The 17,715-nt window shown below is 36.4% G+C and overlaps 1 non-coding gene across 1 annotated transcript; it reads left to right on the plus strand.

Annotated features, from left to right (window-relative positions):
- Window positions 1-16,310: 16,310 nt before the first annotated feature.
- On the plus strand, window positions 16,311-16,416 carry LOC118489451. Its single transcript, XR_004887472.1, has one exon. It is a non-coding gene; the product is annotated as a small nucleolar RNA R71 (small nucleolar RNA).
- Window positions 16,417-17,715: the final 1,299 nt, after the last annotated feature.

Raw genomic sequence — 17,715 nt, forward strand, 5'->3', positions numbered from 1 at the left:
TTGGGCTGTGATAAGTTTGTAGGGTTTCTTGAGAGAGAATGGTTGCCAGATTTTGAGATTTGATTTTGAGAAGACAGATGTATGGGGAAGTGGGGATGAGCAGGGATTCAAATTTTGAACAAAAAGGATTGGCCGCCCACAAATTAGATATCCCGCCCAAGTGTTCTGCATGTGTTGAAAAGGTACTTTCAACACCTTTGTGCTTAACAGGTTGTATAATGGGCTTTAAAGACTTGTAAAGTGACAAATGACCATTTCTATCCTTCCTATATGCTTTATAAAGTAGTATATATATATATATATATATATATATGTGTGTGTGTATGAAGGATCGAATACGAACTCATAAATATCGTGAGAACAAGTCATGAAAAACAATCAAAATCATTATTTTATCAAAGTACTAGCACTATTATTTAAATACATCATTGTTATATGAACTTTTATGTCTAACTTACATGTATTTGTATTTGTATGTTATAATTATTTACACATGTATACGTTTAACATAAAAACATTAGATCTTTTTACCATGTATACATGTGTACAAAATTTGTTAAGAGTAATTAAATAACCGGAGAGATAAATTATTTAACATCTTATATTTTTTCATAATAAATAATGATTTATATTGTTTTTTGCAGTTCTCGCAATATTTAGAGTATTATTTTTATCTCTCCCACACACACACACACCTATATATATATATATATATGTATATGTAGGGAATGGATCATGAAAAATCTAGTTTAAATGAGAAAACCAAATAACTAACTAAAAAAGACTAAAAAACATACCCATTTTTTTGAATTTTTTTTATTAAAATTCGCTATATTTAATATATATATTTTTTTTTCAAAAAAAAAAAAATAGTTACACTGCACATGTGCAATAATACCAAAAGTCTAAACCACCTAACCCACCCCTCCCACCCCCAAATAACCTAAACCCCCCACCCCACAAAAAAAAAAAAAAAAAAAAAAAAAAAACTAAAACTAAACCCTAAACATAAACCCCCATCCGCACCCCTCAAAAAACCTAAACCCCCACACCCGCGCTCCCCAAAAACCTAAATCCCCTTCCCCCCACACCCACAAACCTAATCCTAATCTTAAATCTCCAAAAACCTCACCTTAAAAGCTAAACTAAATTTAAAAAGCTAATTTTAAGCATATAATGCACATGTGTAACATATACATATAATGCACATGTGCAGTACAAGTTTTTTTTTTTTTTTTGAAAAAAAGCTTTTTTATACATAAAAAGTAGCGAGTTTTTATAAAAAAATAATAGTAAAAAAATTGCCATGTTTTTTTACGATTCTTTAGTTAATTTTTTAGTTTTCTCATTTATATGTAATTTTCTAATGATCATCTCCTTGTATATGTATACACATATATACATATGTATTGAGAGAACCCATGAAAAATAATCAAAATCATTATTTTATATATGATATTAGATAATTTTAAAAGTAAACTTCCGTTTTGATCTCTGTGGTTTGGTCACTTTAACGATTTTGCCCCAAACCTTTAAAAATAGACATTTTCCTCCGATAGTTTGCTACGGTTTTTCCATTTTGCTCCCCGCCTCTAACTCCATCCACAATGTCTGTTAACTACAAGGACATTTTGGTAATTTTAAGAATAAAAGTAAGGGCATTTTGGTAATTCAATTATAAAGATATTTATATGTTATATCATATTCATCTTCTCTCTACACACACTCTCTTCTCTCTCTCTCTCTCTCTCTCTACATCCGTTTCATCTTCTTCATCCGGTCTCTTTTTCTCAACCCTAGGTACCACCACCAGCCACAAACCACAACCACTTCATGCTACCATCACCAGTCAGTCACCACTACAAACTGCAAGCCTTAATCTATACTCATCGGTCTATCAATCCTCTTTCTCTCACTCACTAAACCTCTGGTCACCATCTCTGGCAGCATACTTGAACCACCACAAGTGGCGAAATCTGAAACCAAAGAAGCCTAATCGCACCATGAAAGCCCCAACATAGCAAATCCCTAAACCTTCATGAAAGCCCTAATCACAAACCTTAATGGCGGCAACAATGGTGCGATTAGGGCTTCCTCACAAGTTCTGAACCATCACGAATATTTGAGCTAGTAAGAGGTCATTGGGGTGGAGGTTATCAAAGGAAGGCATGGTGGATGATGGTTATTGGAAGACGATTGTGAATGATAAAATAGGTGTCCCCCTCCAAAGAGTGACGTTTGCCTTTTGGGTTGGATGTTGGTGATGGTAGTGAAGGTGGTGGTGGTGGTGGAAATGGTAAAGAGACAGATAGGGGTGAGAGAGATAAGGAGTTTAGTGGTTTGTGAAACGGTGTTTGAGAGGAATTTATTGGCGGATGTTGCGAAAATTGTGGATAAGAACAAGATCTGCAAGAAGAAAGATGAAATTAGCATAAAGATTGTTACCGATGGGCTCTTGGCTGTCGGATACTCTGTTTCTATATGTAAAAAGATGGGTGGGTTGAAGGTATACATATGCACAGATGTTGGGATGATGATGACTATGAACTTTAGTTTTTTATTTTAAATTGTTTTGATTAAATTGTTAATATTAATAAAAAACCGAAAAATATATTTTAGGAATAAATAATTAAAATAATTAACTATTTATCTATAAAATTACTAAAATACCCCTCCTTGTAACATACATTTTGGATGGAGTTAGAGGCGGGAGCAAAATGGGAAAACCATAGCAAACTATTGGAGGAAAATGACTATTTTTAAAGGTTTGAAGCAAAACCGTTAAAGTGACCAAAACACATGGAGCAAAACGGAAGTTTACTCTAATTTTAAATTACAACGTTGTTATGTGAATTTATATGTATAAATTTACATGTATTCGTATATTATAAAATGGTACACATATGTAAGTTCTTAACTTTACAGGTTCCTACAAAACTTGTTAGGATTAATCTAGCGAAGAGAGAGTAAAGAGAAATTAATTAATTAAAATAAGTCAGTCAGTCATTTAATATTTTATATTTACATATTTTTCTTTAAAAATAATGATTTTGATTAGTTTCTCACACATACTTGCAATATATATAGTTCTTATGTGACCCCTTACACACTCACTTTTTTACTCTAGCTGTTAGAAGAAGAAAAAAAATATAATTTTTTAGTGTAAGTTTTATATTAAACTTTTTTCTTGTAGCTTTGAAAATTTAATATCATTTTGAAATAGGAACATTTGTTAAGGGTTTTTTTTTTTTTTTTTTATTTGACCATTGAATCACCATCGTTTTCATTTCTAACCTTGTATGTCTCTTAAACTATCTCTATTAAATTTTTATGTTGAGTAGAAAGATAATTCTGTAATTTACATCTAATAGACTAGATATGTAAATTACTAAGAGTGTTATTATTTAATAGTGTGTGGGTAGCGGTTGCTAAATATAAGTATAGATCCATATATATATAGGAGATGATTCAAATAAAAACCGCTTTTGTTGTGAAAACTCGAAAACTAACTAAAAAAGACTTAAAAACACACCAATTTTTTTTTTCAGTTTTTTATAAAAATCGCAGGTTTTTCTATATAAAAAAAATTTTCAAAAAAAAGAAAGAATTTTTTTTTGTAGTACACATGTGTAATAATACACAAGTGTAGTACACATACACATTTGTAGTATTACACATGTGCACTACAAAATTTTTTATTTTTTGAATTCTTTTTATAAATAAAAAATGACGAAAATTGATATGCAAAAAAAAAATTGGTATGTTTTTTGGGCTTTTTTAATTAGTTTTCGAGTTTTCACAATAACTAGTGTTTTTCATTTGAACCTTCCCCTATATATATATATATATATATATATATATATATATATATATATATATATATATATATATATATATATATATATATATATATATATATATATATATATATAGATGCAGAACACTAAATATTGCGAGAACACGCAGAACACAATAAATCACCTATTTTTTCTATCCTAAAAACCTAAAAAGTAAATGAAAATATTAAAAATATAAAATTTATTGTTTCTTACACTAGAATTCAAAACAAAATATGGAAAATTTTTACTTTTTGTATAACCAACACGTATATAGGTTATGTGTAGGATAAATTACCAACATGTATGTAGGCTATGTGTAGGTTAAAATCTTTGGTTTTTTTATTTATATATACAATACAGATATGAATATGAGAAACAGAAAAATTTAAAAAATATGTACTTTAAATCCCAAAATTTAGTGTTTTAGAGTTGTTCTTTTTATTCTCGCAATAGTTAGTGTTCTGTAATGATCCTCATCCTATATATATACAAAATAGAAATACAACCATTGTGTAGGATATACAATCATCACGTACACAATAAAAGATGTACAATTAATATGCAAGATTTACAACCCCGTCGCCAAAACCCCTCTCTCTTCAGCCAAATATCTAGTCACCACAATATCGCCACCACCCTTTTAGACCTCTTCTAATTTACCATGCTCCTCCACCTCCAGTTGTTCACTAGTAGTTCACCATCCCCTGCTATTGATTAAACCCTCACTTTAATCTCATTCTCTCCCTCTTCTCTCATCTTATATCTCATAACCGCCGCTGAACACCATCAATGAAAAAAAGTGTCACACCCCAACCGATGGCGGAAACATCGAAGTGAGACGAAAACGAGATTGCATGAGACTTCATAACACTATTTGTGACAATATTTAATAAAATTAAAATTTCATTTCATTGCTAAATTCAATTACATCATTTTGAAGCAAATATAATAACTTAATCAAAGAAACAAAATACCATATAAGTACTAAAATTTAAAGGTGCATTTCTAGTCTCCCTACTAGATTTCGTTGATTATCATCATCAATTTCCTGCAATACATATTAAAGTACATGTCAAAACGTAAAGTATTGGCAAGCATACAAGTTTGGTTATTAGCATAAGTATAAAACGGTTAAACGAATCCACATGGCATAAACGTAATCTAGAACATATCATAACAATACTAGCATGCAACTCCTACTTGTCAACCCCAAAGTTACCTGCTAGCGTAATCTCATCGTAGCAATGACGAGACCGTTTTGTTTAACTTAACATGACCTCAAGAATAAGGGTGGTGCGTTAATCCTATAGCGCTATACATGTTAAGGGAGAGTTGATCGAAGTTAATGACAAAGTATATTTCAAATAAGTTTCTAGCATGTATGAAGTCTTAGCATAACGTATTAAGCATGTATATCAGATTGTTTGTTTTATGATTAAGCATAAAGTATGTGATTGTGTGAGTTTGATAACAAAAACGTATTGCACCTAAAGTGACGAAAAGTAAAATGGGTCATGTACACTCATGGATTTGCTAGCTTTCCGATTAATCTGTGAGTTTGACTAGCGTTGAGAGTTGGAACACTGAAGTTACCCTACAAGGGGAAACAGAGGTGTGCGAGTTTACGGATTTGGTGAGAGATTTGGATTCAGAATTTAAGTATATAAAAAGTATTTTATATACTCGTTTTGAACACTAGTTTTGACACAAAGATTTTATGTGGTTTCATGGGGTCCTAACTTGCCCATTAGAATCAATAACGAGGAATTTAGAACGAAGATAAAGTAACCTATATTCATAACATTTAACCATGAACCGGTTAATATTAAGAATTTGGCTATGTATATAATATATATATATATATATATATATATAATATAGTCCATCATATAATATCATAGAATTCATGTAAGTCAAGCATGGAGGTATGTATACCTCTTTGTATGATTCACCAAAGCACAAAGTTTATCAACATAGTTGATAAACCCGGTTGGTCATGAATAAGAATAACATAAACTAACTAATTTTGCCAAGTAGCCAAGTAAGATCAACTCGGGTGTTCCGTACCCATCATGGTAAATGTTGGGGGTGCGGCGGGGTTGTGTTACTTTGTGTCTTGGAAGCTACTTGGATGAACATAAACAAGGTAACAAGTGAGGTAGTGGAACTAGTTTGGAAAGACAAGTCTCCCATGGTTCAAACTTCTATCAAAACATAAGTTCATCCATATTGAAGATGGTGTGAATCTTGGATGGTTTCAACACTTGGAACATGTACGAGTATAATTTAAAAGAGTTTTTGAACTTGTTTCTTCGTGAAAATCAACCTCAACACAAACCCACAACTATGAACTTAGTTGAGAGCTTGGTGGGTGCAGGATTCAACCAAGTTTTGATCAAGAAATGCAAGATACAAAAGTATAAAAGAAAGCAGAATTTTAACTCTAGTTTAGACCTCAAATGTGGTGAGGTTTCACGTTAGTTTGCCGTGGCAAACTTGTGTAAACCTTCCTAGAGGTTATCCAAGTAAAATGAAAGAAGAAAACATGAAGAAATTAGAAGAGAAGTGAGCTAAAACTTACTTAGAATGCTTACAACTTTCTGCCAAGTCTTGCAAATTAGAGAGCAAACAAGAAGATTTGGAAGTGATTTAAGTGTTTGGAAAGTGTTTAGGAGTGTATGGAGGCTCCTATTTATAATGGCGTTAATTAGGGTTACAGTTAAATGGGTTAGGAGGTGATTGGACGTGAAAAAGGTGACAAAAAATGGAGAGCAAACAAGATTGAACTGGCAGCGTTTTGTTGCGGATCGAACTCTCCGGCGTGTCGCTGGAGATACCCTGGTATCTCCCGCGTGGCGCTAGGGAGTACTTTCTGAAAATGTCCATTTTGGCCCCTGAACTTTGTAATTATGATATTTTATGCCGTAAACTTGCATTTTAGCCCATTTTTAGGTATTTAAAATGTAATAAAGTATAGTACCAGTGTATGCATGTATGGTTAATAATCCCAAGTATTACGAGTCTCGACCTTTGCGTATAAACATGTATTCGACGTATAATTGCAAATAACACGAGTATGTAACAAGTATATGTATAAAAATGAATATCCATTATGATCAAAGCCTCAGATTACAAGATTGGAAAGGAATTATGGATACGATACAATTACAAGTTTCGAAAAATAGAAATACGATTACAACTTTCTAAATAAGGAAAGTACAAAAATACGAAGCGTTACAAAAATGTAACACTCATCTTAATTATTCCATTTCTTTATCATAAAATGCGGACTTTTTAAAATCAAAATGCATAATTTAGCAAAAACTTAGTTAGAACTAAGTTGTACATCGCTATAGAGTAATTACATAACCGGCTATCTAGTTTAAAACATTTAACATCTAGTATTGTTTACAAAACATCATCTTCTAAACATGTTAAGTTAACGCGGAAGCTTCGAAACTAGTGTTTGGTTCTTGATTTCCCCTGCTTGATCGACATCCACAACAAAACGAGCATCAGCTATGGTTAAAACCCTAGCAATTGTTAGTTTTGACATCTTAAAATCAATTAAATACAAGTTCTATTGCTTAAACGATGAAAAACAACAAAATTTCTGCAAATGGGGACTGTCGCGCCCCGCGACGGATGCAGCCCAAGCCTTCACGGCCCGCGACAACCGTCGCGTGACGCGACGAAGACTGGAGGTTGGCGTAGCGTAGCGCGACGGCTACTTTTTGGCAGAAGGGTCACTATTTGATGCTGTATGTTTGCACAGCAATCCCTATTTCCTTATCAACTATAAACAACCATAACTTTCGTTTTATACATCCGTTTTAGCCGATTCTTTTTCCTATTCGTCCGTATTAAAATTACGGATCTAACCATGTGAATTTCACTTGATGAAAAACGGTTTACGAACAATTGGTTTACAGATTCTATGATTCAATTATTCGACCCATTATCTAATGTGCATATTGTTCAATCTACACTTTTGAGCATTCTAGTTTCATTCACCCATACCTTGGGCTTGTAACTTTTGATGTATTCGAGCCATTTTCCGGCTTTATGCTCGCAATCAAATTTCATGCTTATTTTATACAAATCCAAGCATATCGCTTTATGCGAGTCTTACATTTAACTTCTACCAGTTGACCCGATATCACGGATTCATACTTGGCTTAATGTACCCATTCATTGCTAATTTGCTACCTAGCATTAGCGCAATATGATATTCAAATTTCTCTATGCACAAGATCATTTTATGAATATGGTTTTAACCCGTTTGGTTGACAAGTGAAATCCTCACCTTAATGTCGAACCAAACTATTTATAATCAATATTTCGACCCGTTTGAGTGTCGAGTGAACTACACCACTTCATTGACACGTCAAACGCATATTCTACATTTCGACACCATTAACACATTAAAATTTAAACGTCTATTCATATTATGACGGGACCAAAGTCACGTACCTTTAGAGCAATCCTTTCAAACGTGTATCGCCACTAGCTTGTCCGCTTGACGTCCCAGTTTCTTTGCCTAAAGAGTTCAATTCATAATTAATTTAGAACTCTTTTCATAATCATTAACGCATAATTCATTATAATGATCAAATCTGCGTTTTCATCCGATTTTTAACATGTTATTCCTCACTTAGGCATTTTAACAAAAGCCTAGCGGGTCTGATTTTTTTATCTAATTAGAATCAAGTTCATATCATGTTATTTTAACCAATTTAAATCACAAAATTCGATTTCCTCATGTCACACATACATAATTTCTACAAAATTATCATAGAGGATTCAAGTAATACTACTTCTAATAACCCAAATTATTGTGTTCATCTTATTGTAAAAACCCATTTAACTCATGAATGGGTTTTCATAGTTTTCAAAATTTTAAAGACATGATTCTTGCTAATTATCAGCTAGGATTCACTTATAAAATTGTTTTCATTACAAGTTTCATCTAATCATCCCAAAATCAAAGCTAAAATTTGACTTTCACAATTAACCTAGAATTTAAGATGAATCAAAACATCAAGATTTAGCATACCTTATGATCCTTTTAACGAGGTGAACAGGAATTTGTGCTTGGAAATCGATTTAGACCAGATTAGAGCCTTCAATTAATCAATTTAGTGCAAGTTAGGGTTTGATGGAAGAGCTCTGGTTCGCCCCTGTGTTTATGATCGACCAGACACACATTAAGTGTGTGTTTGGTGTAGATTATTCTCTTTTAATCATTCAAGTTTCCAAATTAACAACTTAAGTCTCTCAATTTTATTGAACTTATAGTTTAGGTGTTTTAATCCTATTATGAGTCACCACAAGACTCGTAACTAACTTGGTTATCGATTCCTAGTTAGCTTGTTCTTGTTTATTTAATACTTTATAATTCTGATTTAATGTTTTATAAATTTCGGGGTGTTACAAGTCCACCCCCTTAAAAAGGGTTTCGTCCCCGATTCCAGAGTACGTACCGAATAATGTAGGGTAGAGCCGTTGCATCTCCTCTTCGGATTCCCATGTGGTATCCGAACCCTTCTTGTGCTCCCATTTAACTTTTACTTGATTAATCACTTTTTTCCTCAAGCTTTTCACTTTACGATCTAGAATCACAATTGGCTTCACCGCGTAATTAAGACTGTTATCCACTTCAATGTCATCGTAGTGGATGTAAGATGTTTCGTCAGCTAGACATTTCTGGAGATGTGATACGTGGAATGTGCTATGTATTCCATTCAATTCTTAGGGTAATTCGAGATAGTACGCGACTCTACCAACTCGTTCAATGATTCTAAATGGCCCAATAAACCTTGGGCTTAATTTTCCCCTTTTTCTGAACCAGATTATTCCCTTCCACGGTGATACTTTCAGCATCACCTTATCACCCACTTGAAACTCAATCGGTCTCCTTCATTTATCCGCATACGACTTTTGTCGATCCTGAGCTGCTTTCAAGTGAGCTCAGACCAAGTCGATTTTCTCATTCGTAATTCGGAATACATCCTTATGTGCTAGTTCACGCGGACCAACCTCACCCCAACACACCGGGGTTCGGCATTTCCTTCCGTAAAGCATTTCGTACGGTGCCACACCGATGCTTGCGTGGTAACTTTTATTATATGAGAATTCAACCAACGGTAGGTAAACATCCCAACTTCCCCCAAAGTCGATAATGCATGCCCGTAACATATCTTCTAATGTCTGTATTGTTCTCTCACTTTGTCCATCCGTTTGTGGATGGTACGCGGTGCTAATGAATAATTTACTTCCCATTCGCTCTTGGAATTCTTGCCAAAAGTTCGAAGTAAACCGAGTATCTCTGTCGGACACAATAGATATCGGTACCCCGTGGCGTGCCACTATTTCATTGGTATACACTTTTGACATCTTTTCGGATGTATAAGTTTCTTGAATCGGAATGAAGTGGGCACTTTTTGTCAATCTATCCACAACTACCCATATAGCATCGTATCCGCGGTTGGTTTTGGGCAATTTGGTCAACAAATCCATGGTGATTTGCTCCCATTTCCATACTCGGATGTCCAACGGTTGCAGTTTACCATACGGCTTTTGATGCTCCGCTTTGACTTGTAAACAGGTCAAGCACTTCTCTATATACTTTACGACATCACTTTTCATTCCGAGCCACCAATAATTTTGCTTAAGGTCGTTATACATCTCGGTTGCCCCCGGATGGATAGAATAACGGGATTTATGGGCTTCGTCAAGTAGAAGTGCCTTGGCTCCGCACGAATTTGGAACCCATATTCTCCCAAAACGAGTTTTTAGTCCTTGGTTACCATCCTTCAATTCTTTCAATTGGCCAACTATTCTTTCCTTCTACACGTTTTCTTCCTTTATTGCTTCAACTTGAGATTCCCGAATTTGTTCAAGTAAACCCGATGTTACAATTAGTTGCATTGATCGCACTCGAATTGGCGTATAATCTACCTTTCGGCTCAACGCATCCAACACCACATTAGCCTTCCCCGGGTTGTAATGTATATCACAATCGAAATCTTTGACAATTTCTAACCATCGCCTCTGTCTCATATTTAATTCTTTTTTATCGAAGAAATATTTCAAGCTTTTATGGTCGGTAAATATAGTGCATTTTACCCCATACAAATAATGCCTCCATATTTTTAAGGCAAACACTACCGCCGCCAACTCGAGATCGTGTGTAGGATAATTCTTTTCATGAGCCTTTAGCTGTCTCGAGGCATAGGATATAACCTTGCCCCGTTGCATCAAAACGCACCCAAGACCCGAATGCGATGCATCCGAGTAAACCACCGTATCATCAACTCCATCCGGCAATGCCAATACCGGCGCATGGGTCAATTTTTTCCTTAAGTGTTTGGAACGCCTTTTCTTGATTTTCGCTCCAATTAAACTTTTCGTCCTTACGGGTTAATTTGGTCAACGGCATAGCAATCTTGGAGAAATCTTGTATGAATCTCCTATAATATCCTGCAAGCCCCAAGAAGCTTCTGATTTCCGAAGGATTCTTCGGTGGATTCCATCTTGCCACTGCTTCTATCTTTGACGGGTCTACTAACACCCCATTTGCACTGATGATGTGCCCGAGAAACTGCACCTCTCGTAACCAGAAAGCACATTTCGAGAATTTTGCATACAACTTCTCTCTTCTGAGCGTCTCCAACACTTCACGTAAATGACTTGCGTGTTCTGCTTCATCCTTTGAATACACTAAGATATCGTCGATGAACACTATCACTGACTTATCCAACATTGGTTTGCAAACCCGGTTCATGAGGTCCATAAAAGCCGCGGGTGCATTGATCAACCCAAAGGGCATCACAAGGAACTCGTAATGCCCGTACCGTGTACGAAAGGCCGTCTTCGGTACGTTTTCCACCTTGACCTTTAACTGGTGATAACCCGATCTGAGGTCAATCTTTGAAAACCAACTCGCCCCTTGTAGCTGGTCAAATAAGTCATCAATTCTTGGGAGTGGGTATCGATTTTTCAGCGTGAGTTTGTTTAACTCTCGGTAGTCAATACACATGCACATACTTCCGTCCTTCTTTTTCACGAATAGCACCGATGCGCCCCATGGAGATACACTCGGTCTAATAAACCCTTTGTCGAGCAGGTCTTGGATTTGAGACATCAATTCTTGTAGCTCCGATGGCACGAGCCGGTACGGCGCCTTGGCCACAGGTTTCCCGTCCGGAATCAATTGGTTTCCGAAGTCTACTTCCCGTTCAGGCGGTATTCCCGGTAAATCTTCCGGAAATACATCAGCATATTCGCGTACCACCGGTACGTCTTGACGTGAAGTCGTGGTCACAATCAAATTTAATCCAAATACAACTATTAGATAGCGGTAAGTGGGTATCGAACACAGGGAGTTTGTGGAATATGTGTTATCTAGATGTATGTCTAAATTAACTGCAAGAAAAGTAACTTTCAATGATTTGGATTGTTTGTTTCTGAAAACTAAAATTAACTAATTAAATTGCAAAAGAAAAGTTTGGTTTGTAAACAGTAGAGGAACAAATGACCATCCTAAGTCTCCGGTTTACTTTGACATTCATGTTAAAGTTCACTAGAAAGAACCACATAGACATGGTTCGTGTGTTGTTACTTGTTGTAATGAAAGGGAACTAAGTACTCGGATTATAAGTATGCGAGGTTGTTACCCGATGACCAGTTAATCAATACCCAATCCTAATCCCGCCCATGATATCTCGATTGCCAACGGCACCAAGAACGTATGGTTTAGACTAAGATTAACATACAAATTAACAATTTACGAACAAGCAAACAACACACCATAATAAACAAACAAAAGTTGCAAGTCTATTATTCTAGAAATAAGAATCAAAACACAAATGTCTTAGACAAACCTTCAACCTAGGATGATCACCATAAGCTTAGCCACTCATGACTTGGAGAATCATCATCACATACATATCCATGTTCATAGGAATTAAAAACACTAACAAGATGTTTAGAAATTGTTTGAAGCTCTCAAGAACACCAAAAATTCACCCGCTCTCAAGAACACCAAAAATTCACCCCTAGACTGCTGGTAACCGAATGGGATTGATTGGCATTGAAAAGACACAATAAAACATCATAAAATAGGGCAGTTACACATTTCTCGCTGGCCTCCACCGTAAGCTACGGTGGCCACCGTAACTTACGGTGGCTTGGAATGGCTTACGGTGGGTCTCTACTGCCTTACGGTGGAAGAAAAATGCTGGGGGCTACCGTAATTTACGGTAGCTACCGTAAGTTACGGTAGGCTTCAACATGCAATTTTGTTTTCAGCATAACTTTTTCGTTTCAACTCCGTTTTCTTCACCATTTTCGCCTACGTTCTCGTAATTTCGTCCTCTATGATGCTATCCTCTTAATTCTTCCATACCAATAATTGATTTTTTTCATTTATTCTCCGTCTTTCAATCTCCAATCCGGTCACGCCTATTCGAAGCTTCATTTCCACACTTTTAAGCCTCAAATGTACCTGAAACACAAGCAACCATAGTTATCTAATTCTAGACAATTACCCAAATAAATGTGGGATTTTAATATCGTTTATACCACTTAAGGGTTGTCCTACGGACTACCTGTCACATCCCCACACTTAACTGTTGCTTGCCCCAAGCAACTCATCAAAACCATTTTCAAAACACAAGCGATCAACATAAATCAAGCAATAACATGTTGTCCTTTTACTAACCCGTTCTTAACACCCAAACAACACACCCCTCACTATATCTCTCCTCTCGGTGACAAGTAAACACTAGCAAAGATACGCTAGACACACAAAAGGCAAACGGGTGATTGCACAACTATATGCTTGTACCTAAATCGGTACTCCGCCTAACAAGTGCCAAAACATGAATGCAAATCAAAGGGACTTGAAGGTTGTAACGTGGCTAGGCATATGGGTAGGAAATGGAAATATATATGTATAGTAGCGAATGACTTAACCCGGTCTTTTTATTACACATTAAACTAACAAAACAAAACATAAACTTCTATATACAAGACAACTCATTCATCATTTCATTTTTTTCTTTTTTTTAATTGCTTTTTCACTTTTTTTTTCTTCTTTTTTTTTCTTCTCTTTTTTTAACATAAACATAACATAACTAAACACACTAGAACAAACTACTAACACTACAAGACCGGGTCAAATCAGGTAAATTTTTGGGGAACTAGGTATTGGTTAACAAATGATTGGCTTTAGGCACAAAATGGGCAAGTAAATGTCCAAACCCCCGAAATCCCACACTCGCACACACTAAGACGAGGCTACCTAAATGCCCTTATCCTTTCTACATTCATGTTTAACTAAGGCCTCAAAACGAATTCAAGCACAAGTTCTAATGCACCCTCATCCTTTGCCACTCTCATCAAAGACAATCATTATTTATTTACAATTGTGGCTTCAACTCTCACCAAGAAAAAGGGTAATTAAGGGTTGCCGGTGTGACACTCGGGGTAGTACAAGGTGTTCAAATTCTAACAATGTTTCACTTGATTTAAATTTTTTTTTTTTTAAACCATCAAAATTTTCCCCCCATCCCCACACTTGGGATACATTGACCCAATGTATGGTTTTGGGAAGAAGTGATCGCTAAAACCATTCAACATCAACCAAAAGCTTAAAATCTCAAACCCCAAATTCTTTTTTTTTTAACATAAAGCAAACGAACTAACTACCAATATTTCAAAGCTAAAGAACATAACAAGACTAAGGAAAGAGTACATTGACCTGGTGAAGTTTGCCACAACAATGTTGTAGATAATCCGACTTCCTATCACCACCTTCACCCAAATATCCGCACATCTTCCCCACACTTGAATATCGCCATGGCCCTGAAACATAGAAAGATAAAAACAACAAGATCAATATAAAACCCTGGGTTGCCTCCCGAGCAGCGTTAAGTTTCGAGTCTTCAGCCAGACCGTGCCACCCCCATTTATGGTGGCTCAAAGAATCGGTTCCTATCACCTCCTCCACTGTAGCTTGTCATTGGTTGAAATGCATCCAGCAAATGTCCATTTGGTGGATAGTCAATTACATACCTGCTCGAACCCTCATACTTCTTTTCACACCCCGGTGGTTTGTTTGTTTTTATTCCTTGATGCACACCTTTCATATGGTCACTAGACTCTCTACCCTTATCTTCAATAGATTCATAACTAATCTCCCTAGTATGAACATCAAAGTACAACTTACGGTTCTTTTCAGTCATAGTAATGATCCCGTCTCTACAGTTGATTTGAGCATTTGTTGTATAAAGAAACGGTCGACCTAAAATTACCCTTTGTTGTGATGCCAGTTTGGTAGAAGCATAATCTAAGACCAGAAAATCCACCGGATAGTCGAATTCTCCCAACCGAATCATAACATTCTTAACTATTCCCCGTGGACGCTTCCAATTCTCATCCGCCAAACTCACCATGGTGTCTATATCTTCGAGCGGACCAAAATCATACATGTCATATAGATCACCTAGTAATACACTCATGCTCGCCCCGTAGTCCAGTAATGCGTGAGGGATTTTTAATTTTCCCACACGGATAGGCACAATTGGTGCTCCATGTTCTTTATCATTCTCACCAACGGTGTCCTTCCCTATACCTGTATTTATTTGACACGAAGAGGTTAGAAATTTTTCATTAAATTCGGTACTAGGAACAGTGCTTACCACATTGATATTAACGCTTTTTATGTTCTTGGGATTTGTCACCGTGTCACTTGGTAGCTGGCCTTTTGCTTTCTTCAGTATCGCCACTTCACTCGCAAATTGACCTATTTGGGTGGTCAACGATTGAATATCTTTGTCACGGATTTCATCTTTTTGCATACGAACCTCATCCAGCTGATTTCTTCGTTGCATCTCCATTTGCATACCTTTCAACATCTCCATAACCTCATTTCCACCCAAAGAGCCTTGACCCAAAGACCCACCATGCACTTGACCCGTTTGATATTGCCTTTGAAATCCTTGGTTTCCTTGGAAGTTCGGGTTGACTTGATTTAACGGATTCCCGTATCTAAAGTTCGGGTGATTTCGTAAACCGGGGTGGTAAGTATTGGAATTCATGTTGTAATTTCTACCACCCCCTCCTTGCCCTTGCAAAACATTCACCTCCTCATATTGCCCTTCCACTCCTTGGCAATTTTCAGCCGCATGCCCTATCTCATTACAAATTGCACAAATATCATAAATTTGATTAGAAGTTTGAACATTACCATTGTCTATCGCGTGCACTTGAGTTCGGGTAATGGCCGGTCGTGCTCTCCTTGATGCTTGAGCTTTTATCTTTGATGTGACCGCCATTTGCTCCAAAAATTCCCAATTGTCATGCTCGTAATTTGTGCCAAAAGTGCCATTGGTGTTAGACATTAAATCGCGAGCATCTTCGGCACATAACCTCTCATGAAAAGCATTCATCAACTCCCATAGCTCTATCCCATGATGAGGGCAATTCTTTAACATCATGTTAAACCTCTCGAATGCTTCATGAAACATTTCACCTGTTTGTTGTTGAAAACTTCTCAAACCTTTTCTAGCATCATTTGTCTTTTGAGTGGTATAAAATTCATCCAAAAAGATTTGTTGCATTTCTGCCCATGTATAAATAGATGCCGAAGGTAATGTATAGAACCACTTTTTCGCCTTATCTTCTAAGGAAAATTGGAATAACACCAATTTGACATCATCGGCCGAAAATCCTTGTCCCCCAATAGTGTTGCAAATCGAATCATAAGCCTCCAAATGAAAATAAGGCTCCTCCGTTGCTAGACCCTTATATTTTGGCAAACTTTGTAACGAATTAGTTCGAACTTCGAACGTCCTCCCTTGGTCATTGTGAGGAATAACTACCGATGAAGGATTATGAGTAATCACCAGTCTAAAATGTGCTTCAATACCTCTAGCATGTTCTCGAAGATGTCTTCTTGGCACACCAAAACAAACTCTTGGACATATAGGACCTATTGGTCTTTGAACTTGCATGCGTGGAGGCCCAAATTGTTGTGGAGGTGGTTGAAATCTCGGCCCCACATGACGTCTTTGCACCAGTGGACCTTGTGGGAACAATTGTTGAGGTATAATTTGTTGTTGAGGAATCCCACCAACATTTGACATCCTTTGATTTTGACTTTGAACATAGGCATACTCCCCTTGATCTCCATCACCCCATACATGTATCCTTCTTCATCATAACCCACAAAGTCATCCTCATACTCATTATCGAACCCATCTTGTCTTACTCCCGAAGTATGTTGAGATTGCACTCTTGGTTGGAATGGAGTAGAATGGATAATGGATGGACCGGTTTGGTATAGCTTAGGTGGTGGTATTTGTGATGATGATGGTTGGTCGGATGTTGGGAAAAAAGTTGAATAAGCTGGAACAGCGGATGATGTGGGGTTGTAACTGAAGGAGTATTCGGACTGTGTGTTCTCAGGTAAGGTAGTGTTGGTTGGATTGATTTCTGGTGTGGATGCAGGAGTGGTAGTATTTGGTGATGGTTGTGTTGAAGATGGGATAAAGGGTGGTGTAGGTTCACCCGTAGTGGGTGGAGGTGGTGGTGGATTCATGTATCTGATTGGTGTAAATGGTGTAGTAGGTGTTGTTGGTGAACCGCTGATTCTGTTTTCTCTTAGCAAAATTCTGTCTCTTCTCAAAGTTCGCTGAATTTCTGGATCAAATGCCAACGGTGATAGCTTGTGAGAGCTTCTAGTACGCATGTGATGCGTGTAAGTGTGTATATGTTTTAGGTATATATTTTAAGCCCTTTTTACACTTTTTAGCCAAGTTTTAAATTTATAAAACACGATATTTATTAACACTACACACACATATGGGCA

Source organism: Helianthus annuus, chromosome 17, assembly GCF_002127325.2.
Source record: "Helianthus annuus cultivar XRQ/B chromosome 17, HanXRQr2.0-SUNRISE, whole genome shotgun sequence".
Taxonomy (NCBI): domain Eukaryota; kingdom Viridiplantae; phylum Streptophyta; class Magnoliopsida; order Asterales; family Asteraceae; genus Helianthus; species Helianthus annuus.